General features: G+C 41.8%; 1 long non-coding RNA gene across 1 annotated transcript; it reads right to left on the bottom strand.

The window, feature by feature from the left end:
- Nucleotides 1–2,612: 2,612 nt before the first annotated feature.
- On the bottom strand, nt 2,613–24,346 carry LOC122462005. The gene is made up of 3 exons (XR_006284326.1): nt 24,318–24,346; nt 5,374–5,474; nt 2,613–3,140 (listed from the first exon to the last, which is right to left on the bottom strand). It is a non-coding gene; the product is annotated as an uncharacterized LOC122462005 (long non-coding RNA).
- Nucleotides 24,347–24,654: the final 308 nt, after the last annotated feature.

The raw sequence follows: 24,654 nt of genomic DNA, 5'->3' as shown, positions 1-24,654 counted from the left end.
ATCACCTAGTTGGATCCTAGTCTGTGGGAGGGCTGAACACTGGTTGAATGTTATGGAACCTACCACAAGACCAGCGGGTAATTGCCTCTGATGACTCATCACATTCTCTGCTTCAGTGATGACTTAAGCAGCCTTGGGCCCAGAGATATCACACAGGCCAAAACTCTTGCAGGTTTAAGTAAACTGTCTCCACCATCTGTTATCTCTCTGATTGCCCTAACACTTCATAAAGCCTAGACTGACCAAATATTTGCTGTGTTGTTGGAGCCATGCGGGTTCCAGGATATTAGAGAGACAAGGTGGGTGAAGTAATATCTTTTATCGGACCAACTTCTGTTGGCGAGAGAGAGACAAGCTTTCGAGCTTACGCAGAACTCTTCTTTGGGTCCAGGAAATGAACTCAGAGAGTCACAGTTAAATACAAGGTGGAACAATTGTTTAGCATTAAGAGTTAACATGTTGTAAGAGACCATTCAAGGTGAAGTGGGGAGTTAACACCTCTGCAGCCACAGGACAAAGTCAAAGGAGGATTAGTGGGTTATAGACTGTTGTAATGAGCCATAAATCCAGTGTCTTTATTACATCTGTAATTTTTAATGTCTAACAAAGTTATGAATTTAAGCTCCCAGGCTCATGTTATGCAGGTTTAATTCTTTATTCTTCTGTCCACATTTCTTCTTTCCTGAGCTACTGAGCCTCCCTTTCATGATCATTTTCTTTTAGGGAACCAATTGATAGGCTGAAAGGTTTTCTCCCAAGTTAGTAGTGCTCACTGAGGCCAGCTCTAAGAGGAGCTGATTGCCCTTAGTTCCCTTTGGTATAAATATGAATTGAGGGTGCAGGTGGTATGCAACAGTTCTCAGGGTGCCCAGGATTGTGAGTCACCTTGTTACCTTCCCCTGCCTCCAGCAAGAGAGAGACTTGCTTGTGCTTAATTGGTTGTCAGCCACTGACACCTCCTGCCTGTTAGCTACCCAAACAATCTTCTCTGGGTTATGCCAGCCCTCATTTTGCCTTGCAGGTTAACAAGAAGTGCACCCGAATCCCTGAGCACTGTAGTGTCCAGCCCCTTATCCACTGAATACTCACAGAATTACCAGGTCAGCTGTCCTTAAAGGGAAGGGGTACAGACCAGCTTGTATGATTCAGCTCATGAGTACTGCTTTGCTTAACACCCCAGCATGTGGATATATCTATAGTGAAAACAAGAATATGTTTATTAACAAAGAAGAGAGATTCAAAGATTCATGTGAGCAGATATATTGGAAACAAAAATGGTTACATATAAAACAAAATCAGTACATGCTTTCTAGAGACTAAATGGTAACCTCCTGTCTAAAGCAGCCTTATCTCACCCAAAGCCTTTTACAGTGTTTCCAACCAAGGTTGGTTGTGATCCTATTTACATGAATGTAAACACGCTGTCTGTGTATTTCCTAGGTGCAGGCAACAGGGTGCTTTCCTTGTCCCTGAGTTATAGTCCAGTAAACATTTGACTGTACCCCTACAAAAGGCTCTTTCCCCCATTCGCTTCCTGTTAAATCTCACAATCCTTCTGCATTCAGAGGTGAAAGTGAGCCGATACGGGCCGGTCCAGCATACCAGTCAGAAAGTGGCTGCCGGGATGGGCTGGTACCCAGCTGATGTTAAAGTGCTGCCACGGCGGCACTTTAAGCACCGCACCGGGAGGGCCGCTGACAAGGGGGGCAAAAGGTGCAGCTGCCCCAGGGCCCGTCCATTTAAAAGGGCCCAGGGCTCCTGGCAGCGGCCAGAGCCCCAGGCCCTTTAAATCACCACTGGAGCCCTTTAGCTCCCAGCTGTCACCACCGCTATCACAGCAGGGGCCGGAGTCCAGAGCCCTTTAAATCGCTGCGGAGCCCCAGGTGGCATGGGCCAGGCAGCGCTGAAGGGCTAGCTGAGGGAGTCTGGCCCCAGCCCTGCCCCTTCTGCCTGAGTCTGGCCCCTCCCCTTCCAGGAGCCCAGAGCCGCCCCCCCCCCTTTGCCCAGGACTCCAGCCGCCCTGCAAGTCCTTTAAGTTACTTTCACTCCTGTTTCAGAGTAGCAGCCATGTTAGTCTGTATTTGCAAAAAGAAAAGGAGTACTTGTGGCACCTTAGAGACTAACCAATTTATCTGTCTGCATTTAGCTCAGACTGGTGATGGAATGAGACAATACTCAGTTTACAAGTCAAAAGATAGAAGGATAAATATCTCTGGTCTGTCTGGAAACCTGTTTTTCACCTTTGCTGGGTGTAAACACCTTGATACAAACGATAAGAATGTATTACTACTATATATACATAGGTTCTTACAGTAGCATAGGGTTGTCAAGTGTCTGGCTTTCGACCGGAAAGTCCAGTTTTAAGGGGATCTGTACAGTCTCCAGTCAGAAGTATTGACCAGAAACAGGAGTGGACCAAAAGTCCAGTTACCACAATTCCATTGTTGCCTCCAGCCCTGAGCCAGCCCAAGGCCCCTTTAATCCCTGAGTGCTAGCCCCAGACCAGGGAAGGGGCAGAGCTGGAGGAATCTCAGCCAGGTTGGGGCGGCACACTTCCTCTTCCCCATACATGGGCTGCTTCCGGGCCCGAGTCAGACCCATCTCCAGGAACCTCCCCCCCGCTTCCTGCCCCCATATCTCCCTTTGAACTCTGCCTCAGAGCTGCTGCTGGAAGGAGCAGGAGAGACATGGTCCCCTTCAGCATCCCTCTTCTCTTTATGGTGAGTTGAGCTTTGGTTGGGGGCAGGAGGGTTCAGTTTTGTAGTGTCCTGTTTTGAGAAATTGAAAACTTGGCAACCCTCCAATAGCAGTACATACCTTTTACAATGATATTCATAACCAACATGACACTGGCTTTCCTTTGATCCTTGTATGATATTCTTTGGTGAACCAAGATATTCTTGTACCTTCTTGCCAATTGGTACTGAGGGGTTTTTGGGTCACAGGGATTAGGCTTCATTTTTGCTGTCCAGGTAGTGGTCTATGACATGCAATAGCTTCTACTGCATGTAATAGGCATCTATTGCATTTTTTATTTCATGTAGAAGTTCATTGGTGGGATTTGGATAAAAAGTGGGGTAAAAATTGTGAAAATTTTCTAACCAGGTAATTTCCATTCTGCAGGTTTCAAGAAGGAGCAACTTAGCCAAAAAAAAAAAAAAAAAGGTTAAATGAAAAAGTGTATATAGGAAACTTAAGAATTTTTTTTCTGATCCCCAGCTCTACCTACTGAAGATAGAAAAAAATACACTAACATATTTTATTAAACTCATTTAGACTAGTTAATAAGAGAGATGATATCACTTCATTTCTGCGATTGGCCTCCTTGACCTACCTTGTTCTTATCTTGATCTGCTGTAGATGTAACATTAGTGATTCCCTAGCAAGGATGAGTGAAATGCAAAGCTTATGAAAAATCTGAGGAAGGTCCAAACAGTTTGGATTCTTAGTAAACCTTATTACAACTTATCTGAAACTCATTTGTGTTTATCCTCTCACCTTTCCTTATTGCAAATATAAATTCCCATCAGCTCTGAGGCCTGCACATCCAAGATAATTGTTTTTGGCAATTTGCAGCACTGGAATGACTTTTCTTCTTATCTCCAAATATTCATTGGATCAAATAATAGCATTTTACAGAAGTAGCAATTATTATTTTGCCCCGGCATGGATGCATACAGGGGTCCAGATCATGCCTCCCTGATTCCCTCTGCACATAGATCTTACCCATCCCCTGTAGATGGGGCAACTCATATAACTTTATGGCAGTGCTCTCCCTTGCCCTAAACCCTGTAGAGGACTCCCATGAGCGCATCTCCACAACACAGGGTGGCAGTGGAAGAGCTGGCGGATCTGGGTTGGATGGTGGTGGCGGAATCCTAGAATAGAATCATAGGATAGGAAGGGACCTCAAGAGGTCATCTAGTCCAGTCCCCTCCACTCATGGCAGGACTAAGTATTATCTAGACCATCCTCATAGGTCTTTGTCTAACCTGCTCTTAAAAATCTCCAATGACTGAGATTCCACAACCTCTCTAGGCAATTTGTTCCAGTGCTTAACCCTAACAGTTAGGAAGTTTTTCCTAATGTCCAACCTAAACTGCCCTTGCTGCAATTAAAGCCCCTTGTTTGTCCTATCCTGTGAGATTAAAGACAACAATTTTTCTCCCTCCTCCTTGTAACAACCTTTTATGTACTTGAAAACTGATATGTCCCCTCTCAGTCTTCTCTTCTCCAGACTAAACAAACCCAATTTTTATAATCTTCCCTCATAGGTCATGTTTTCTAGACCCTTTAATCATTTTTGCTGCTCTTCTTTGGATTTTCTCCAGTTTGTCCTCATCTTTCCTGAAATGTGGCACCCAGAACTGGGCACAATACTCCAGTTGAGGCCTAATCAGAGTGGCGTAGAGCAGAAGAATTACTTCTCATACCTTGCTTGCAAATAAAGCAAACATCATTCTGGGTATTAACAGGAGTGTTGTAACACTGTTACACTGTTGACTCATTTAGCTTGTGATCCACTATGACCCCCAAATCCCTGTCTGCAGTACTCCTTCCTAGGCAGTCATTTCCCATTTTGGATGTGTGTAATTGATTGTTCCTTCCTAAGTAGAGTACTTTGCATTTGTCCTTATTGAATTTCATCCTATTTACTTCAGACCATTTCTCCAGTTTGTACAGATCATTTTGAATTTTAATCCTATCCTCCAAAGCACTTGCAACCCCTCCCAGCTTGGTATCGTCTGCAAACTTTATAAGTGTACTCTCTATGCCATTATCTAAATCCTTTCCCCAAGTCCACTGCAGGGATTACCTGGGAAAGATAATACAGCTGGGGGCATCTATTAATTTTCCCATGGAGTCTCCTCCAGATGATGAAACCCTCTTTAAAGGGGACCCCGTGACAGCTGATTTCCATGGAGTGAAAATGTGAAGGCAATGCTCCAGAGCATTTGCAAGGCATAACACCTCTGTGCTGACAGCCTTCGAAGCCTCCAGGTCCTCAGATCAGCTGAGCTTGGAAGTGGGCTCAGTGGCTCATTCTATAGGGGGGCAAACCCCAACCTCCAAGGGGAAAGTCAGCAAGGATATCCTCATGGAGCTTTCCTTCCCCTCAATCCTTTCCCATGGGTTTTTACTCTGGGAGTGGGCGATCTAACCCTGTGTGAGGGAGAGGATGTCACACTTTCAGGGTGCAGGTACAGTGAGGAACAATTCTTATTACTTTTATGAATGCATGTTCAATATAAACAGCATTACCACAAGACTTACCCTACAATATAAATATTTACAATGTCAACATACTGTAAAAGTCAATAACCAAATGTAGTGTGAGTAATCAACAGAGCCAGAGTTACTAAAAATTCTTACCAGATCTTCCTTTTACTCAATAGATGAGAGTGCAGTTATCATTAAACTTCACAGTAAATCTCCTAAGTGTGTAATGATCTCACCGGCTGGGCACTGAAAGACTAAAAGAAAACATCAGACTGATAAAGTGTATTTTCCTATTCACAAGCATAATAATGTAAGGATCACATTCCCACCAAGACAAACGATCAGACAAAGTTGTCAGCTTTAGTGCACAATACAGATATAAAACAGGGAGTGATTGATGTTATAGATGAAAGACCCATTCGGTAATCTAGTCCATCCCTTGGTGCAGGACTGCTCCTTGTAGTTATAACCGTTCTGCACCTGTTACTGACAAAGAACTAAATGGTCTTGAGTCTCCACCCAGAAGCTTGGGAAAACTAAATGCACCCTCCCTGGGTTTTCTTAGCAGGCGGAACATCCATTCTTGCAAACACTTTGAGACTGTGTACAATCAAAGAAACCCTTATTAGGGGAAAGAGAACACAATCATAAAGTTGGGAAAGCACAGCAACAGAATATATATGGAAATAAAGAGTAAAATATTCCCCCTTCTAGTAATTTTGGCAGTAGTCCATCCCATATTTTTTCTTCCCATTGAAGATACTGTCCCTCAGGTAACAGTGCTTTGGCTACCCTACTTCACCCATCCCCCAAACCTCACTCACAGTTTGGAACAGTGAGTAGCAGCAGTCAACATGTCTCTTTGCAGGGGTGTCTCCAGTCACAAGGGAGCTGCTTGCCCAGTCCCACCGGGAGGCACAGACACCTAACCCATTTAAGTGATTCAACTTAAAATTAAGCACACGACACGTTTAAGAGCTTTGCTGGATTAAGGCCAGAATATTCAGCACCTTGCAGAATCAAGCCGTTAACACGTTCAGTCTCTTCCCAATAAAATACATGGGAGTTTGCCATTTATTCCAGTGGGATCAGAGGATTTGGCTTTATAAGCCAACTGTGAGACTTTAAAAATACTGGGTCAAATTCACTAGCTTGCTCTAGCTGCTTTGTACCCCAAAACAGCCATGGATCTGGGTTTAACTGGCCAAAGCAGTACAAAGCAACAGCAGTGTACAAGTGAATAAAGAGCATTAACTTCAATAAATGGAGCACCTGCAAGAAAGGAAAGTCCTATCTCTATATTCATGGATCCTGAACTGTCAGTGACAGTGAAATTTACAAATGTGATTGATTCTAATGATGTGGAGATTTTATGTTCTACATCAAATGAATCATCCAGAATCTTATGGACGTCTGTTTTAATTCCAGTGTCTTATTCATTGGATATGCCTTTTGTCTGGAAGTGTTACAATAACCTTCGCTGAAACGGACATTACAACATTATAATGCATGAACCAAATACGGGCACTGTTCTATTACAAGAGAAGCACTAAGTATTGTTCTGAGTTAACACCTATTAAAAATACACAGGAGCCTTCATTACATGAAGATTGTGTTTCTGACTTGTTCTTCTAGCTCTTTTAGAAAATTAAATGTGAAAATGATATAATAATTTACTCAACCCAGCAGGTGGGGGTATTGAGAGCACAGAAAAGAAAGGTTCCTTGCTCTCAATTCCAATGCCCTACCTCAATGGTTCTCAACCAGGGGTACACGTACCCCTGGGGGCACGCAGAGGTCTTCCGGGGGTGGGTAGGGTGGTACATCAACTCATCAAGATATTTGCCTAGATATTTTACAATGGCGTACATAAAAGCACTAGCAAAGTCAGTACAAACTAAAATTTCATACAGACAATGACTTGTTTATACTGCTTTATAGACTATACACTGAAATATAAGTACAATGTTTATATTACAGTTGGTTTATTTTATCATTATATGGTAAAAAGGAGAAAGTAAGCAATTGTCCAGTAATAGTGTGCTGTGACACTTTTGTATTTTTATGTCTGATTTTGTAAGCAAGTAGTTTTTAAGTGAGGTGAAATATGGGATATGCAAGGCAAATCAGATTCCTGAAAGGGGTACAGTAGTCTAGAAAGGTTGAGAGCCACTGCCCTTCCCCACCCTATCCTGGAGCAGCTGGGAGAAGCCATTACAAGGAAGGTCTGGCTTTGTCCCTGTAGATCTGAACTGGAGAGAGCATGCTCAATTGCTCTGTGGGGCTGGCACATGAGCAGTCTGATCAGCGCTAGGAGCTGTGACAGGTTTCAGCATGCTCAGTACGGAGGGAATATCTGAAGATTTTAACTGCTGAAATTGAAGTCTCCACTGAGCACGTGCATACTGCAATTTTTCAAAGGATTATAACTTGGTCTAATTTAGATGAAATTTCATAGGGATGGCAAAAGCCACATCCTTGACACACAGGTCACCCTGCCCACCCCAGCAAAGTTCAAGTTCCTACTCCAAAGCATGGTGGTGCTAAGCTGTTAAAGAAAAGGTCCCTAGATTTTTTTTTTATATGGGCAAAACAATATAATTTCTTCTGGCCTTGTTCTCAGAAATGGCTGAACTATTTTGGCTGATTATTTTTTTTAAGTCTACCCAAGGCAGAAACCTGCCATGTAAATTTTCAGCCCAAATGGTTACCGTTCAGAAACATTATAAGGAACTGCAAACAGAGTCTTATGAGAAATGTCAGGCACTCTAAATAACAGGTGATGGAACTAGCCCTGCTTACAATGTGAATTACCTAGGGCAGCTGACATAGAGACAGAAATACCAAAAAATAATATTTATGAATTATTTTCTCCTGGCAACAGCCCTCAGCTACAGAGCCTCAACCTCAAGGAGAAGCGGAAGGAATTGGTCCATTGTCAATCCCTGCAAACGGATCTTGCATACAGTGCCAGTACTAGCCTTTTGGGGGGCCCTAAGTGGGAATTTTTTGGGGCCTTCACACAGCACATACTAATAATTAATAGGGGGGCCCACTGAGCTGCTTGGGGCCCTAAACAATTACTTAATTTGCTTATGCCTAGCACCAGCTCTGCTTGCATAATGGTTTGTTCAGCCCTACTTGATACAGAGGGATTAGAATGTAAGTGCGTCTTCTCCCATAACTACAGTGTCCCTGGTACTACACTACAATAAAAAATAAAAACGTCACTTGATGTCTTCAGAACAGTTTTTATAAAGGCGAAAGTCAAACTGAAGAATTCTCCTGCACTTTGGCTCTGTTCAACTTCCTTTTGTTATTCAAATTACTGCCTGGTCTTCTACCAGAAAAAGATAGGCTTTTAGAGAAAGAGATGGAAAGTGCACAGTCAAAGAGCCACTTTTCAAAGGGGGACCTGATCTCAGAAACATAAAGAAGCTGGGGCACAGAGAGAGCAAGTGTCCAGGAGACTAGATGCAGCAAAGCTGGTTTTCATGTTACAAGGCAGTGAAACTATGAAAAATTTGTGGAGAAATTCAAGTAATACTAGTTTAATCCAAAAATATCTATGGAAATTTCATATTTATGTGGGTCAGGATAATCTTATGTAGTTTGGTTCCTTGATGTCTTTATATGGTGTATTATTAATCTTTCTGCCATATGCCTTTCTAGTCTCAGCCAATATTATTGTCTTCTCAATTAAAATCTATCAGAAAATAAATCTCTTATGTTTCAGTGGGTTATCATGCAAACTCCATTTATGAAAATACTGTATTTTAAAATGACACCATGTTATGGATTATGCCCCTGATTCAGGTAGTCAGTTAACCATGTGCTTAACTTTAAACACATAGTTTAAATCCCATTGATTTCAGTGGGATTTAGGCACCCGTTCTGAACAAGTATGCTTTCCTGAACACAGGGCTGTGACATTTTTTCCTTCCAACTCTCTTCTCCTCCTTGGTCTTTCAGCTTCTTGCAGTTGTGTGGACCTTCTGCAGCCTGACAGCAACGGAGTGTGACAATCTGTAACTTTATATATACCCCTTTTACAAGACTATGATAAATCTTGTACAAAATATGGCTTGTGAGGTATCATTTGAAAATTAATAATTTGCTGATTATTATTGTCCTGATAAAATATGTGTGGAAACATTGTATGTAAAGTTATTAGATTCTACTGTATGACATTGCTGAGACATGTTCCAAGTTTAGAAAAGCAGATACAAACCAGTTCCTCTGAGACAAAAGGCAAACTGACACCTCACCCAGGTATCAACAAAATCAAATGGACAATCGCTTGGTTAAGTGGCCATTCTCTAGAAGGGAGAAGGTTGTGAGTGAGAAATCTACTTTTTGGCAAAGAAACAGCTCGAGGTTCCCATCCCCACAGACTGGGTGTCTCCTGAACCTCAGCTAGAGATGATTTTTAAAGAAAAAGAGAACTATAAGAAAGGGTAACAGGTGCCTTAAAATAATCCTCCCTTACTCTCTACCCATGGTATCGACAACACCCGAAAAGCAAGGAAATTAACAGTGAACTGTGTGAGGGACCCTGGCTGAAAGGATTCCAGCCAGTAAGACTGCTGAAGCATGTGGTGAGAGAGAGAGAAACCTTTGCTTTGAATACATTTAGCTTGTTAAGTTAATTGTGTTTTATTTACATTTTATTTTCTTGTAACCAGTTCTGACACGTATGCCTCATTGCTTGTAATCACTTAAAAGCTATCTTTCTGTAGTCACTAAACTTGTTTTTTTGTTTTATTGTAAAAGAGTGCTTGGAATGAAGTGTTTGGAGTTGAGATAACAGGATTTGTGCATATCATTTTATATTAATAAAATGACAGATTTTCTATGAGCTTGTCCAGAAGAAGAGAGTAGAGCCCTACAAGATGCACATTTCTGCAGGAAAGTCTGGAACTGGGAGTTTGCTGGTGTTACTCTGCAGTGTAATTCATGGGTGGCTGGCTATAGCGCTCATACAGTACAGCTGGGAGTGATTGACTTGCTGGAGGCTGTGTGTGGGCAGACTAGGAGTGGTTGCTCTCACAGAAGAGCAGTGTAAAAGGCACCCCATGATGGAGAACTCAGGGTACACACCTGTTCAATAGTCCAGATTATACCCTGGGTAAAGTCACAGCAGAGCTCATTGGGAGTGGACACCTCCGTCCATGCCACTTGTCTGAGACTGAGAAGGCAGTGTGGGTTCCAGAAGCTCTTTATCCTTCAGCACCCCTCCTCAGACATTACATAAAGCAATAATCTCAACAAAAAACAAGACTTATTCCAATCAAAGAGAAAATGGAATTTAAACAAAGATGCTGTTGTCTCAGCATCTCTAGAGTCATATTACTCATCAACTAAACTATATCAGGCTCCTTCAGTTTAGTTACAGACAAAAAAGAAAAGTATAGCTTACATCTCTTGAAAGCAATCCCCATTGTGACCCTTCTGGTGACTGGCAGCCTCCTTTGCTGTCCAGATACCAACTCTCCACTACTGTCCTTGTGAGGTTCTCATCAAGCACCTGTATCTGGTGACCTTGCATAGTAACACATGTTCCCCCGATCCAGGGTAGTTACCCCTCTTCCCAAACCAGTTTTCCCCAGTTACCTACACACACAGTGAGTTTTGTGGACTCATTGCATTCTCTAGGCTGTAGTCAATTGGGGGTGCAAAAATCCTTTAAAGGTGATTAATAGCCATCTTTCAAATGCTTAACTACATAGTTCAGAGACTGTATTTCACAGGCCAGACTATCTGGTTGTATCTACGTAACCCTCTTCTCTGTTTTTACTTCATGATGTTCAGCCAAAAACACTTATTGCTGTAATTACAGCTGCTGTTTCTACTTTCTCTGAATTGATATTGAAATATTCCCAGAGAAGGCAGCAATATCACTTGTGTGATTTCAAAGAAATACAGTAGTTGCTATTTCAGCACACTAAAGGGAGTGCAGGAAGGTGTGGGGGGAGGGATAGCTCAGTGGTTTGAGCATTGGCCTGCTAAACCCAGGGTTGTGAGTTCAATCCTTGAGGGAGCCATTTAGGGATCTGGGGCAAAAATTGGGGATTAGTCCTGCTTTGAGCAAGGGGTTGGACTAGATGACCTCTTGAGGTTCCTTCCAACCCTGATAGTCTATGATTCTAAGGTGTTAACCATGCTCAGTAGCTATTTGGTGTGGAAGACTTCTGTAAGGGCAGACATTCCTGCAGATACACACATCAACTTGTTGTTACAAGTTGGACGCTTCTGACCAATCAGCAGTGAGTCCTGTTGGGGTACAAAACGTGCGGCAGTTAGATCCAGCCCAGCCCTGCAGGGAGAAGCCAGAACTGCCCGGGGGAACACAGACTGAATCTTCGGGTTGGATATCAGTAGCGATTCCTGTAATTTTACAGAATTCAGTGGGATTGAGACTGGGAAATACCATCAGTGATGAATTACATACAGGAGGCCAAATATCTTCAGGAAATGTATTATATCACCGAACAAAAGACAGTGTGTGAGCCTAACAGCTACAGTCATTGTCAAGTTTTTTTTTCCTTCTTATTTTTAGATGTGTCAGACCTCACTAGTGTGGATGCTGACACAACTGGTTATGTAGTACAACTAACTGCGCAAAACTAACTGTTCCATCTTGTATTTAACTGTGACACTCTTAGTAACTTTCCCAGACCTGAAGAAGAGCTCTGTGTAGTTTGAAAGTTTGTTTTTCTCACCAGCAGAAGTTGGTCCAATAAAAGACATTACCTCACCCACCTTGTTTCTCAAATTGGTAAGTAAATTGATTTACCTCCTCTCTACATAGGTTACATCTATTTTCAATCAGGCCTCTTGTTAAGCGCTCTCCAAGGAGTTTTTGCATTTGCCAAGAAGTATGAATGATGTCACAGGCCTCTGGTTACAATTCAAGATCTTGGCTCTCACATATGAATGTGGGGATTTTGCTATTTTTGTACATGTTTTTAAACTGTCTTTGTTAATGTAATTTACAGCTGGCAATAAGGAGGAGAGGCAGCAGCATAGATGAGGCCAGTTCTCTGTGGACCACCAGCAAGGGCTCTGTGGAACCATATACCTGGCCACAGTGTTTCTCAACTGGTGGGTTCTTAAGAGGCCATCGGGAGAGGGGGGTAACAAAGCATTGAATATGTGTATATATATATATATATATATATAATAATATTCATTTATTTTATTTTATTTTAACAATCTAAACCAAAGAAAAGGTCATGGCCTAGATGTGGGGGGAAAAGTAGAGGAAAGAGCCAAAATTTATGCTTAGGTTATGGACCTGGGAGACAGGACAGGTGGGCTTCCCCAGAGCAGTGGACCCTGGAAGCTGTGAACCCAGACTCTGAGGCAGTCTGCTATCTCTTATTGTGAGTTCAGTTTTGGCCACGTTGATTTTTATATGATGGTGAGCCATCCAGATGGAGCTGTTGGAGAAGCAGTGAGAAATGTGAGATATATTAATTTAGTTGAGATTTACAGGCCATTTTGGTGCCTTTTTTAATGGTGTGGTATCACCATATACCACAGTCAAATAAATTCACATAGAAATATTTTCAGGCTTGCTCACCAAATCATTTTAGTAGAAATAAAAAATTCCAAAGGCTATTAAGCTTTCAGATGTGCTATAAATCTTACTTAGGGATAAAGCTACTTAGCTACAACAACAGTGCACACATAAATCTGCTTGGATTCCACACTATGCAAAGCAGTGAAAGCTGATTTTCCACAACTCCTAGGAAGGGCAAATAGTGTTGTGAATTTGGCTCTATGTAGCTAAAATTCAGCAATTTCACTACTGATTATTTTCCCTATAGATAGTATATTACACACTATAACTGCACATTTTTCTTCCACTGTGCAGTGTAGTGGATATAATTAGATAGCATGAAACATATCTAAAAATAATTTGTAGGAGAACTGCATCTAATTGGGTTGGATTTTAAAGCCTGCCAAGTAGATAAACTACTGTCATTGTAGCACGGAAAGAACTTTAAATGAATAAGAAACCAAATTCAAATGGCAGCACCAGGGCTATGAAATTAGCTCATGTCACTGTAAGAAAGCAAGAGCTAATGAAATATATTGTGGACTGAGCAGAAAGTCCTTCTCCCACAAAACATTACAAAAACTAATTCTCACCATGGTTGTGGATGTTGGAATGTTTCGTTTTTTGAAATGAGACTAATCATCCCAAATGGATTTTTGTATTTAGATTTAAAAAAAAAAAATTCTCTTTGCTACTCTGGTGTCCCAGCAGGATTATTTTGTAGCACTAATCCTTTCCATATTCTGTTGCATATTTAGTGTTGGTGCCCATCTGTACTGAACTTTTTAGCTACAGGTGGTATATTATATTCTCTCAGAATATTTCTTAGGACAAACAAGCTATGAGATAATTGCTTTCTTGTCGTTTTTGTTGTAGTGACTAACATTTGTGAAATGTTTAACAAGCCCCGAAATTGTGCTTTTCCAGAAAACATTCATGCAGATGATAGAATTTTGCAACATTTCCCCATTACTTTTGAGCTCAGAGCTAGCTCTACCATAAAAGCAGAACAGATTCTTTTCTAGGGCTGCAAAACCATTCCTGTGGTTGACTTCAGGCTGGTAAGGTTAAATGGGCATTCAGCAACATCAGGCAGATAGGGATGGGCAGGTTGTCTAGGGCCTAAGAACTCCCTAAGGCTTACTCTGTTTGATCGGCCTATGTGGACTTATGCTCATAGAACATAAAGCTATACTGGTTAATGTATAGGCTCTCCTCTGATACTGAAGTAATTTTGACCAGCTGAGTAGCCTTAAATTCAATGAAAATATTCTCTTTTAGAAGAGAAGAATGAGCAGCTACAGAATGAATGTTATCCTAATTAAGTTTTATTTTCAGTATAGCTTTGGGCAGACATAGGTATTAAAGGCAGAGCCCTAGTGCAAGGTTGGAGTTCAGCAGGAAATGGGAAGAAGGAATCCTTGCCCTTACAGCATGGCATGGCATATAACCTAATGACTGCAGCAGCCTCCTCCCCATCTGCCAGGGGGGCTTGGCACATTGTCCAAATAGTCAAGGACACCCTGGTTGCACCACTAAGGGCCTCTCCTCCTTCACAGCCCTCCTGCCTCTCCCCTTCTGAAGGGAGCATGTGCAGGAAACTCTGAGATGAAGCTCACAAAGTTCTTAAACCCCTGTCCTCCTCCCATGGATTTCCTGTGGGTGATGACCTGGTAAGAATCCTGGTAACTGAGTCTCGCTCTTTAAGAGCGAGAAGTGAAATGTGTTAAATGCTTTTTATAATTGTGATAATGTTAGTTGTGGTTTTGCTTGTAATGTCCTAACATGAATCTTCAGTACAATTAACTTAGGCTTGAATAGAGACTGGGAGTGGCTAAGTCATTATGCAAGGTAACCTATTTCCCCTTGTTTTTTCCTAACCCCCCCGCCCCCCCGACGTTCTTGTTAAACCCTGGATTTGTGCTGGAAATGGCCTACCCTGATTATCATACACTTTGTAAGGAGAGTGGTCACTTTAGATAAGCTATTGCCAGCAGGAGAGTGGGGTGGGGGGTGGTATTTTTTCATGCTTTGTGTATATAAAAGATCTTCTACACTTTCCACAGTATGCATCCGATGAAGTGAGCTGTAGCTCACGAAAGCTTATGCTCAAAGGTTAGTCTCTAAGGTGCCACAAGTACTCCTTTTCTTTTTGCGAATACAGACTAACAATGCTGTTACTCTGAAACCTTTCAGTACATCTAGTTATTGCATTGAGTTGTTGCTTACACTGTGAAGAATTAGGAAGCTTGAAATATCATATGACCTGTCCCATTCACTAACAGTTTAGAATCAGTGTAATTGTTAAGGGTTAAATCCTCACTATGTCTGATTCAGAGCAGGGACTTGAACACGGCTCTTCCACCTTCCAGGAAAGTACTTTAACCACTGGGCTAGAGAAGGGTGTTCTGCAAAATTATGAGAGAAAATATTTTTAAAAAAATTTCATGAAAAAACCACACCATTCACCATAGGGTATCTTCTAAGGCTGTGCTTTTTGAACTTAAATGTGTCATACAGGAGGTTTTATATTGGACTTCAATTAGATGCTACAATTTCATGGCTATCCTCACAGGAAATCCTCAGATAATGTCAGGATGAGATTTTGTACCTTGGATCGTAGCCTGAGAAAGCCATAAAGTGAGTGATTGTGTACTTTATTTCTACTGAAGTTAGACAGCTGGGAACTGAATGTTATGTTTCTTTTAAATAAGTGTCTGGGGAGCTGTAAACATGGTAAAATAAACCACCATAGAGGTAGTATAAATTATGGAGCAGGACTGGTAACAATTTAAGTGCTTTTAATGTGTGTTTAATTAAACAGTCCCTCTGTTAATGAGGTACCAGATCAAAGGTGTATTTTAAGAATTAGTACATAATTCTTACATATTTGTTAAACCTCAATATGTCTGTCTAATACTTATGTGGTATTTAATTAGATTACAGTGAAGGTATTATTAAGTCTACCAGTGTATTTTTAACCAACTAGTTATATTCTTGTAAACATGTACCAATCAACTAGTACTTAAATAACATAATTACCATCTTATAAAATCCAAACTAAATGCCTAGTGAACTAATAAGAAATGTCAATGTTTATTTTAAAAGTTTTATGAAATTGTATGCAGAACCTTTCATTTCTGGACACTACTGTGGATTTGACCCAAGCTAGTAGTGACCAAAACCAAATTCTGTCTTCTGATTTTTGGTGTTCTTCTATATGAAATGACTGAGTGTCTTCCTATCAGGCAGGTCTCCACTTAAAAAACAAACAAAAAGCCACCAGTTAAAGTGGTAGTAAGTAGCACTCCTGCCAGTCTCAGTGGAGAAGCAAAGGCCTGCATGGGCTGGGAGACTGAATTATCCTCTCACTCTGAAACCGGGTGCCACACCAGCTCTGTTGGGCAAAAGGTGGAACTGCAGCACTTCTGGGGCAGAATGTATTTTCTATGGGGGAAAAAAAATTCTAGCCCAGTGCTGCAGAATTCCTCCAGAAGTAGAAGTTCATCACAGCACTCTGCCCGCAGAGCCAGGCTAAGACAGAGTGGGGCACACGGGGCTGCTGGGAGGGGTGTCACAGATTGGGGTTCAAAATGGCTAGTGGGGGGGAGAGACTGGGGCATGGGCTCAGGAGCTAGTGGGGTGAAAGCGTTGAGCCTGCGGATGTGGGGAGGGAAGCTACAGAAATCCATGGGGATGTGGGGGTGCGGCGACAGGGGCAGATGTGCCTGACTGAATGGGAGAGGCTTGGGGGTCAGCCAGGGTCTGCATGGGGGAGGCTTCCCAACTCCCTAACAATCCCATCCCCCTGCCAAAAAAACCTTCTCCCACCCACACTCAACAGCCTCTAGGTTCACTCCTAGTCTTCCCACTCCCTTAGTTCCTCAGTTACCTCTGAGTCCCCAAGCCCTTGCACTGCTTCTGAAAGGTGTGTGAAATACAATTCTGTATTGTAATTTAAATGAATTACTCAAAGTTCTTTATTAATACGCCTAGTAAGAAATCTATTTGTCAAAACAACAACAACAATTTTTGGAGTCTGTATTGTTACAGATATACTTGCTGACAGATATTTTGAAATAAATTACCAAAATAATTGAAACTGGCATGATTATATTGTGTTATTTTGACAAATAAAATATGCAGAATTTTCAAATATTGTGTGCAGAATTTTTAATTTTTTGGTGCAAAATTCTCCCAGAAGTAAAAGATGTACCACGTGGGATAAAACGGTAAAAAGTGATACCACTTTTGTAACATTTAACCACATGGCTGCAACTGCTGTATTTTTATATTCTGTATATATTTTTAATATTTATTATTTTCTCAATAGTTTAAAAGAAAATAATTTGTACTGTCAACAATTGTTTATCTTTAATAAAAGTTAGTAACTGAAAAGTATATACGATAGCAGGAGTTTCCAAACAATTTTCCCTGAGGCCCGCCTGTGCAGCTGCAATAGGCACTGTGGCCCACTATTAACACTTCCTGCAGCTTTCTGGGAGGGCAGATTGAGGGTAAAGGAACGGGGGTACTAGCCCGGAGACAGGCCAGGACTTGAGCTGTCTGGTGGGGTGGTCAAACCTTTAAGTTGTGCCCTTCCATTATCAATGTATACAGCTTGATAATATCCCCTCCCATCTTACCCACCAGGCAGGTGGGCCATTGTCTCCTCAGGCTTATCAAATGGGAAATCAAGCAAGGGGCTGTCGAGCACACAGCCTGGCCTCCCCGGGCCGCTACGCGTTTCTCAGGGAGAGGGGTGCAATGGGGTGTGTGTGGCCCCTTGTCTCAGCAGGGACCTGGACCAGTGAGAGGGCGAAGGGGCCAGGCAGGTGGCACAGCCAGTCCCTGCGAACACCTTTCCATCTCAGCAGCCTGCTGAGTGCCTTGAGCTTGTCACCTGGCAGCCCTGCTCCAGTCACCCACCCAGCATCCTGACATACCTCACAGGCACCCCTTGCCCAGGGACAAGGGAAGGGCTCGGTGCCCGCCAGTGCTGGGCCCGGCTGTTACCTGTGACTGACCTGATCATGGCGTTGTCCAGGCAGAAACAGAATGGCTCCACTGAGCCCCAGTCCCTTGGATGGGCTGCAGGGCTGATACTCCAGGGGGCTTGATAGCCACAGATCATTGGGTGCAGCAGCTCAAAGCGGGAACAGCTGCGAACCCTCCAGCCTCCTCCAACCTCCCTGGGAGCCGCAGCCTCTCAGGGTCGGCCCCTTCTCCTTGCCCACTTCCCACCAGCGCTACTTCATCCTCTGCCAACCACCAGGGGCACTGGGCTCCTCTGGCCCTGGGCAGGGGCCATTGCTAGCCACTGCTCCATCTCTGTCTGCTTCGCAGAGCTCCCCAAGCAACCCCCAAACTCTGTCTATGGCTGCACAGGTGGGCCACTGGGACTGTGTCAGAGCCCATATTTGGAACCCCCTGTACTATGGAATAGCTACAGGCCATTCATCTAACTTTGCAAGTGAATTGCTTAGTTTCTTCGCTGAAAAAAGTTCCATACATTATTACATTGTTATTAATATTTTGTTTCTGTATTATCGATTGCTTAGATTTTCCAGAGAGAATTAGCACAGAAGAGCATAACACGGGAGGAAGAGTGAAGAGCTTACTTGTTTCATATGGTACTTCACTGAATTCCCTTTCATCCTTTGTCCAGAATTTTCTTCTTATTAAAAAAAAACAAACTCTGCTAGGGTATAAAATGGCAAAATTCTACTCTTTAATCCCCATAAAGGGTTTGGTAACTGTAATGCATAACTTCACTGCATGTTCCATACTCACTCCCTAGGCAAAATTCCCACTAACAAAATGAATGCTGAATATGTAACAGATGTCCTCTTTGGTGAGATGATAGCTTGAGGTGAGATGGTTGCATCTTCTAGAAGAAAGAAAGATACCTTCCTTGTATGGCCTGTTTAGAGCTGGGCAAATACTGTGCACAAATTGTCTTTATGTATTAATTTGAGTTCTTAAACATAGTTGCTATGACAGTGTCCATGCCCATTTTGTGTTCACTTTATTTCAGTTGGGGACAAAAACCACACCCTGTGACCTAAGTGCCCATTCAGAATCAAAGCATTTTGGTTCTCAGATAATCACAGTGAACTGCTCAGAAACAAGCTACAGGCCAAGGATTATCCAGAGATATTTGATATGTTAGAAAAATGAAAGTCACACTCACATATATTCTATTCATGGACAATTTGTGTATAGAATTGGCGAAATGAGGGATTTGTTATGCGTTATTTGCTTAGTGCTACCTCTAGCAGTAAGGAAAATATCACAGCCCAATGCCCTGTTGACAACGCTCATTCATAATGGAAGGTCAGATGAGAGACATCTAAGAAAAATGGAGTTGCTTCAGGAAATGGTGTTGAAACTGAGTCTCTTCTCTCTGAGTCAGTATTAAATCCAAGACTTTAAACTAGTACTAGGGGACACAGTCAGAAATGCAATATTTCAGATGAGATGAGGCCCTGGTCACTGGTGGCATTTTTGGCAAGCACAGGACGTGCTGTTAACCTTAGAGTCCTTGTCACATTTAAAATGAGTAATTACACTCTAACCTGAAACTGGATATGTTATTTTCACTCTCTATTCTAAAATATTGTTTAGTGTTGCTGTGGCTGCTAAATGGCTGTCTCCAAGGGTGGCTGCATTTTTGTGATAGATAAAATGATCCCATATAATGTATAGTTTTAGTAAATCCGTTTGAAGGATGCTATGTATGCAGGTAAGAGATGTTTTGTAAGTGTCAGAAGCAGAAGAGAAAAGGAAGAAAAAGCACCTTTCTTTGTGAGTATTTGATACAGAAAATACAATAATCCAGACTATGCAATACATTAGCAGGATAGATGGCAAACTAACTATGAGTGATATATCCTGCCACTGAAGGATTCCACCAGCAAATGCTGTAGTTACCAAATGGGTAACACTAGTTTGAAAGAATTCAGATTATAGACTATGTTGAGTTCCTGTTAGGAGGATAAAAATGTTGCCATCAAAAATAATTCAAAATCACAATAAAAGCATTTTCAAATGTTGTATGTGGTTCATGTTTCATAGGCTGCACATACACAGACACAAGAGCCAGACAGGTAATGACAAATTGTGCTATTTCTGAAGAGTTCTATGGTTACACTTATCAGACATTGACTGTGGCAGAGAAATAGATCTCCCTTTATGATAGACCTTATTGATATTCTGACCATGGTATCTACCAGGTCAATTAATATTTCAGAACTCACCCAAATACATGCTTACAGCCAAGCCTTATTGTGAGGTTTCTCTGGTGTTATCTGGACCGGTGATCTGCTAGGTCATGCCAATCCTCGACTCTGGGAGCCAGCTTTACCCTGCTCTGCTGTGAGGACCCCCACTTCCTGGATGTTCACACACAGCCTCTAGCATGTAAGCTGCTCCCAGCTATGTGAGTGAGCACTTTTGGCCAGCTGCTGCTTGGATTGTGCAACCAAATGACTCTAGACAATATCTCTCATCCTGGACACATCCCTAGGAACCTCCATCTTGCAGTGTCCAGTTATGCCCGCTGGACACTGAAAGCTTATATGAAATTGTCAATTTAACAAAGAAATTGATATGTACCAGGCTTGTTTTCCCAAGGGGAGTCTCTGACTCACTTCAAACCAAACACACTGCTTCAGGTAGAATAAACAAACAAATTTATTAACTACAAAAGATAGATTTTAAGTGATTATAAGTCAAAGCACAAGAAGTCAGATTTGGTCAAATGAAATAAAAGCAAAATGCACTCTAACCTGATCTTAACACTTTCAGTGCCCTTACAAACTTAGGTGCTTCTCACCACAGGCTGGATGGTTGTCCTTCAGCCAGGCTCTCCCTTTTGCTCAGCACTTCAGTCACTTGGTGGTGGTTTCTGTAGATGGAGGTGGAAAAGAGACAGCATGGCAAACATCTCTCTCTTTTATCATGTTCTTTCTTCCCTCTTGCCTTTGCTCCCTCTCCCCCCCCCTTCAGAGACAGGTGAGCATTACCTCATTGTAGTCCCAAACTGACCAACGGAAAGGGGATGACTCACTCGAGAGTCCAACAGATCCTTTGTTGCTGCTTAGGCCAGTGTCCTTTTTTCCTGTGAGGCTGGGCTGGGTTTGTCCCATACATGCCCTGATGAGGTGTAAACTGCCCCTCTGCTCCTGGAGAGTTTTTCCTGGGCTTGTTTTAAGCCATGAGGACACATTTTAAGTCTCATAACTATACACATGAAATTACAACCTGTAACATTACTATAACAACAATGCTCAGTGCATCATGAGCCTTCCAAAGACACCCGACATTGACAAACTTTGCATTGGATACCACACAATCATATTATAAGGATGAACATGAGGGTACAGGGTGTTCCCCCGAGGTACAGAATGTGACACTTATTAACTAAATCTAAGATTGCAGATGACACTAAAGTGGGAGGAGTGGTAGATAAGCTGGAGGGTAGGGAGAGGATACAGAGGGACCTAGACAAATTAGAGGATTGGGCCAAAAGAAATCTGATGAGGTTCAACAAAGACAAGTGCAGAGTCCCGCACTTAGGACGGAAGAATTCCATGCACCGCTACAGACTAGGCACCTAATGGCTAGGCAACAGTTCTGCAGAAAAGGATGTAGGGGTTACAGTGGACGAGAAGCTGGATATGAGTCAACAGTGTGCCTTTGTTGCCAAGAAGGCGAATATCATTTTGGGCTGTATAAGTAGGGGCATTGCCAGCAGATCGAGGGACGTGATTGTTCTCCTCTATTCAACATTGGTGAGGCCTCATCTGAAGTACTGTGTCCAGTTTTGGGCCCCACACTACAAGAAGGATGTGGAAAAATTGGAACGAGTCCAGCGGAAGGCAACAAAAATGATTAGAGGACTGGAACACATGACTTATGAGGAGAAGCTGAGGGAACTGGGATTGTTTAGTCTGTAGAAGAGAAGAATGAGGGGGGATTTGATAGCTGCTTTCAGCGACCTGAAAGGGGGTTCCAAAGAGGATGGATCTAGACTGTTCTCAGTGGTAGAAGATGACAGAACAAGGAGTAATGGTCTCAAGTTACAGTGGGGGAGGTTTAGATTGGATATTAGGAAAAACTTTTTCACTAGGAGGGTGGTGAAGCACTGGAATGCGTTACCTAGGGAGGTGGTAGAATCTCCTTCCTTTGAGGTTTCTAAGGTCAGACTTGACAAAGTCTTGGCTGGGATGATTTAGTTGGGGATTGGTCCTGCTTTGAGCAGGAGGTTGGACGAGATGACCTCCTGAGGTCCCTTCCAACCCTGATATTCTGTGATTCTATGATTTATTAATAAAAGAAAAAAGAAATAGTTATATATAGTTAAGAGAGATCAATATACATACAAATGTGTGTAAAGTCCTTAGGTCAGTTTCATAGCAGAAATGGTGAGGCTGCTGATTTGTAAGTCTTTCTGGAACACATTAGTCCAATAGGCAGTTCAGATGTAGAGTTTGTTCAGATTCTTCCATGAGAATTCCAGGGTAAATCCAGAGTAAACCTGGAGATCTCAGTCTTGTGGCTTAGACCTTCCCTGTTAAAGTTTAAGCAGACCTGAGAACAAAGGACCAGGCCTAGGGTTTCCTTTATAGTTGAAGCAAGCTGGGTGCTGACATATAATTTCACTAGGAGGGTTTTGATGTAAGTGAGCAGACAGTTTGATGTCTATTCAATGGGTCCTTTCTCAGACAATATGTTAAGCAATAGTCATTCAAATTACTAAGACAGTTCACTATATCAGATAATTAAACTGAAGACAATGTAAATAATATTAGTCCTACAGTATCTTACATCTCTGAGTCAATAGAATACAATAATGAATCATTAAAAGACAGCTACAGATTTTAGCCTCCACAAGCTAATTAGATCACATTGTTAAACTTCTAACAAGATATAGGTAAGCACAGACAAAATACACTTAGCATCTACTCTTGATTCTCTAACAATACAGGCAAACATGTCAAAGATTCGAGTCTACTTAACATGGCTTTGGTGGCCATTCCTTGTAGATATTTCTGTTTACCATTACAATGACTCCTGCCAGTTGACCAGTCTGTCGGTGTCACAGATACACTGGACAGATCAAGCTTGAGGTTCCTGCTTGATGGTTTTTACTGTGAACTTTTGAACTAATCGCTTGTGATGATGGTTTTGTTTTATCATTTCAGACAGGTGAATCCTCTTAAGATACAGTCAGAAAACTCAGTGATAAAATAAATGCTCTTTCATGTTGCAAAACAAAACTAAAACATGATATGTGGACAATGTGAGAGCAGAGGATTAGAAGCTATTTATTGAATTTTATCTAATTTTCTCTTTCTTGGAAATCCCTGCTTTTCTTTTCTCATCTCTGGCACTGGGCTACGCCTCCTAGTGGAAATAGGAAGCGCCTGGAGCACATTTTCTCACTATTTTGACCTGTGGAGTCTGACTCTGGGCTACCGGCTTGATCCAAAGCCCGCTGAAACCAATGGCATAGTCTTTCCATGGAGTTCAGTGGGTTTTGGATCAAGCCCTAAAATTCTTATAACCAATGAAAATGTTCAGTTCTAAAGGTAAGAAGCTGCTGGGTACTGAACATCCTAAATTTCTACTGAAGTGAATGGAATTGAGGCTCTTTACACCCTTCAGGATCTGATCCAAAGGTAGCCAGCAGGTTGAAAGAGGCACCTTGCAATTAATGATTCTTTGCTCTTTTTTATGACATAGCAGCCACAGCTCCAAAGCATGGAGTTTCAAATATTTTATTGTTATAGTCAGGAGGATTTTAGTCTTGATAAAGAGGAGGTGACTTCTTACAAGAGCATGGAAATATTGATCTTTTATTGGCTGTCTTTTTATCACACCCAGGGGATTTGCAGTTTTCTGCTGTTCAATCGCTAAAAAGAAGGTAGCGTTCTGTTAGGTTGCTGAGAAGGTTAACCAAGCAGGGAAAGGAAGTTGTAATTGTAACGGTGGGAAATAAACGTGAGACCACATGAGTCTTCCCGTGTTGAATGAGAAAATAAACATGAAGTCAGCCACACAAATCTTTTTTCCCCACAAGAAGGGAAAATGTGTTTCTAACTAACCACTTCGTCTTTCTAATTAATGGTATTTGGTAATGGCTCTATGTACTAAAATGAGATTGTATTTGTTTTGCTCGTTTGTGAACAAATTAAAACCCCTACAAAACAGTCATATTCAATAAAATAAGAGGCTCCTCTGATTTCTTAAAATGAAGTGAGAAAAACAGCATGTAGACTGTCACAGTCAGTAACATCTGAAACAAGAAAGCACCTTTGCTAAGGAAACGGCAGTTTTTGTATTCATATAGCTGTATGGGGCAATGTGTTTTCTTAGACTTTATATCACAGTTGTGGAGGCTGGGTTTTGTCAATTATTTTGCCAGGTTTATAAATATTCTATTTTAATTTAGAGTGTTTATGTATGGAGGAAAATTTTGTCATAGCACCTTTTCTCTCTATTTAAAAGTATAACAACTCAACTGTACCTTTTCAGCAAAGATGTCTTTATAAGGTCCTCGCTAGTTGTCATAGCATCAAATACTATCTTCTCAAGCAGAATATCCCTCCTGGGGTACAGACTGCAGTGGTCATAAATCACATATAATGAGGTTAGAATAAATAATACAGAAATCAGTGCATAAGAGTGAAAATGTTTTACATTTTTATGTATGTTTTCTCCACCTGCAATGCCAAAATAGCTAAAAGGTCTCTCCTCACTTTTTTAAAGGTCTTTTAGCATTTTGTCCCCCCGCTTTTTTTCAATGGAAAAACAAAAGCTCAACACGTGTTTTCAGGAATATGAAGTATATTGTAATATATTTA

The sequence above is a fragment of the Chelonia mydas genome, chromosome 1 (assembly GCF_015237465.2).
Source record: "Chelonia mydas isolate rCheMyd1 chromosome 1, rCheMyd1.pri.v2, whole genome shotgun sequence".
Lineage (NCBI taxonomy): Eukaryota > Metazoa > Chordata > Testudines > Cheloniidae > Chelonia > Chelonia mydas.
This window is presented reverse-complemented; position numbering and strand designations above follow the sequence as displayed.